Source organism: Arachis ipaensis, chromosome B07 (assembly GCF_000816755.2).
Source record: "Arachis ipaensis cultivar K30076 chromosome B07, Araip1.1, whole genome shotgun sequence".
NCBI lineage: Eukaryota > Viridiplantae > Streptophyta > Magnoliopsida > Fabales > Fabaceae > Arachis > Arachis ipaensis.
Genome location: NC_029791.2, coordinates 126164997 through 126168829, shown reverse-complemented (window position 1 = coordinate 126168829; position 3833 = coordinate 126164997).

Below are 3833 nucleotides of genomic sequence, written 5' to 3'. Positions count from 1 at the left end.
GGAGCTCTGGGATCAGTGCCGAGCTATGGTCAGCGCCTTCGACCGTTAACATAGCTCGGTACGTTCGTTTTCTGGCCGAGTTGGTACTTCCTCCACCGGCATAGCCCCCTGAAATACAATTGATTACTCCCCGTGGTTGAGCTGGGGCCTTATCCCTTTCTTTTGATGATTGTCCTGTTGAGGGTTGCTCGGAGTTGGATGCCGTTCTCCTTTGAATATGACCTGCAATAAATTTATCAAGATGACCTTGTCGTGCCAACCGTTCCAGTAGATCCTTAGCAATTATGCATTCATCAGTTGTATGACCATGCTTCTGGTGAAAAGTGCAGTATTTGGATTTGTCGACGTTTCTAGGCTCGGGGTAATTGCCTGCCTTACGGGGAGGTTTAATCAACTTTGAGTTTAGAATCTCCTTAATGATATCGTCCCTTTTGGCGTTGAATTGTGTATATGATTCGTAACGAGGTACTGGTTTGAAACCCTTCTTGGTATCCCGAGTTCTTTCGTCGTCTTTAGCGACTGGTTTTTCTGACTTCCGTGCCTGGCGAAGCTCTTCAATATCAATCTGTCCCCTAGCTTTTTCGCGGAATTCGGCAAGAGTTTTCGGTTTAGCTACCGTGATGGTTTCTTGGAATTTCCCTGGACGAAGACCACTTTTAATAGCATGGAGGTGCACCTCGGGATGGAGGTCCGGAATACTCATGGCGACCTTAGTGAACCGAGTTATATAGTCTTTTAGACTTTCTTGCGGACCTTGTTTGATGGTTGTTAAGTAGTCAGAGTCGTGGAGGTATATCGCCGAGGCTGCAAAATGATCCTCAAACTGTTTGGCGAGTTCCTGAAAACGTGATATAGAATCTGCAGGCAAAGAACAAAACCAGTCAAGTGCAGGACCATCTAAAAAAGAAGGAAAACATCGGCATAAAATAGGATCAGAGGCACCGTTAACAATCATGATTGATCGGAATTTTTTGACATGTTGTTTTGGGTCTCCCAGCCCGTCATATGGGGTTAATGTGGTCGGTAGAGTGAACTGTCTAGGTAGCTGGAAGTTCATTATCTCAGCTGTGAATGGTCCTACAGAGTTATCTGTATTTTCCCCCTCATCTTCAGGTTGGGCCTCTTCATTCTGTTGTTCCTCATCAGTCCTATGTTGTGGCGTATCAGAAACATGGGTTGGTAGTGATTGCCGTTCATCATTCCCGTGTTGTTCGTGGTTATTATTATTGTGCTCCAGACGAGCGTGTTGTAGTTGCGCAATTTGATTTTGCATTCGCTGATTGTCCTCCGCCATCCGTTGATTTGCTTGTTGAAGCTCGGTTACCATCCTCATGAGCTCGGATGGGGTAGGAGGAGGAGCATCAGCCATAACGAATTCGATGCTTACGCCGAGTAATATATCAAATCGGCCCTTCTTCTAGCGCCAAATGTTCTGACCTGTTAATGCCGAGGTATAACTCGCTCCACGGAAAAGATCGGCAAGCTCCTTGTAGTGGAAGTAGAAAGCACAGCAATGGGAACCGAGGTGGTGGGTACCTGCAAAGGTCCTCCGACGCTCAAGTTAATAAGAGGAATTATGTATATATCTTTCTTAGGAAAAACTCGTTACCTTTTTGGTCTCTGTTCTTTTCCTTTTATCTTGGTTGACTGAGACTGACCGTTTCCATGTAACGTCCGAGAATTAAGTGCGAATCCGACGTTATTAGGAGAGTATGAATGCTGTCTTAATTAGAAAGTTCGGTTATAACCAAAGTTTGAACGTTGCCGAGCTATAAGTCGTAACCGACTTTTACCGTCCATATCAACTCCTTATGCCGTGAGTGATCTGATATATTCCTTTACGTTGAACTAAACGAAACAACATTACTTTTTAGTATTAATGCTAAAGGCTTTATGAAATAACGTCATTTAATCTTAATGAACCACAAAATGTTTTATTCTTATAAAAAAAAATGTATAATCATAAAAGTTAGAGGAATGTTAGGGGGTCAGCAATTTTTGTGATTTGTAACCATCAAATAGCCATCAATGATGATTTTAATGGTGTGAGATTGGTGTGAGATTTCATCCAATGGTTCACTTTTCTTTGCTGGTTACATGCTGACCAAAATTTAACAAAGTTGCTGCCCCCTAAATTTTTCCTAAAAGTTAAATGATATCGTTTCGTCAAATATTTTAAACTAAAACTAAAACAATACGTTTAATCTAACATAAAAAAATATTAGGAATATAAAGGAGAAATTAAAAAATATATATATATAAGATTAATATGAAATTTTTTTTTTCAATTTTTAAAAAGGTTTATAGTACAATTGAAATATCATTCTTTTCATGCAAACAGCGAATCTAAGAAACTATTTTAGGATTTAACTAGAAGAAACACTACTATTACTTGCTAGTAACCACAGTAGACAATTAAATCTTAACTGGGGACCACTGTGTGGTTGCTTTGTTTGCATTCCGAGCAAACGCAACAAAATCCAATGAATAAGGAGTTAGGTTTGAAAAGAAGCTTGGGGATGGGGTTTTTTTTAATACCAACCACTTCCTATATATAGAGTTATTTTGTTCTCCAGACTTCAATTCCTTTTAAATGAAGAAGCCAGACAATTGCAGGAATGACTGATGAAATACAATAGCTTTTATACCATGTTTGCTTCAGTTGCAGGTCACCGCCACATGAACATGAAAAAAATTTAGACAAAGTGACAAACAAACCAGATGTCATTTTCTGTTTTGGATTGCACGAATAATTAATTGGGAAAATGATCAGTGTCATTACCTAGTTAGTAGAATGTTTTTGTCGCACTCATTAAATCTAAGGATCCAAAATCTAAAATCTTACTCTTAGCTTCTAATTAAACTCGCCACAAGCAATAGTACTAGTATCTATGAATAAAATTTTTAGGAAAGTATTGAGAATGGCTAAAAAATTTTAATATGAATTTGAGGTGTAGTTTACTTGAAAATGGAGATTTTTAGTGTATATACAGATAAATAGATAGATGTAACACGCAATCAACGTATTAAACACGTGACACAATCGCAGATAATGACATAACGTGTTGCCATGTGACACGTAGCACATATTTATTCAACATGCAAATAATGTATTGGACTGTTTTTCTCATACCTCCACAATTCTGTAAAACATGCCAAATATTCATATTTAAATAAACCACTATTTTTTTTTCATATCTAAAATAATTTTCGATTGAGAACTTATTATTTATTTATTTTTTTATATGCATATTCAAACCTTACACTTCAATCCTTGTGTTGAATACTAAATGCACGTACACACATGTTGCCTTGTAATCGAGTACTCGATTGGCTATATCTCCAGGCAAATAATCCTCCGTATGATAAGTTATTTGCTGTGTCGTGGGATCTTTAGGTGCAGAAAATGACGTGTAATTCAGGTCTTTAAAAAAATGCAGAGGTATGGCCCCTTAGATCCCTACCAAAATAAGCCAAATTAAAATTCTATTATACATTTATAGTATAAGTTATTGAAATAGTATCTATTTCTTTTTTACAAAAATAATTTAAAAAGATACAAATGATAATTAAATTCTAAACTAATTTAAAAGTATAATAAAAAAAATATATCATATTTGTTATAGATGGTAAATGACTTTTGTGTACTTAGAAAATGAGAAATCATTTAAATCAAATTGTTGTAAAAATATTTGAATAATTATTTAAAAACGTGTACACAAAAAATGAAAAAAATTAAAATCAAATTCGATTTATATATTTTTTCAAAAATCTTTTGGAAAAAAAATCAATGACAGAAAAAAATATATTTTTAATAATTCTTACAAAAGAGT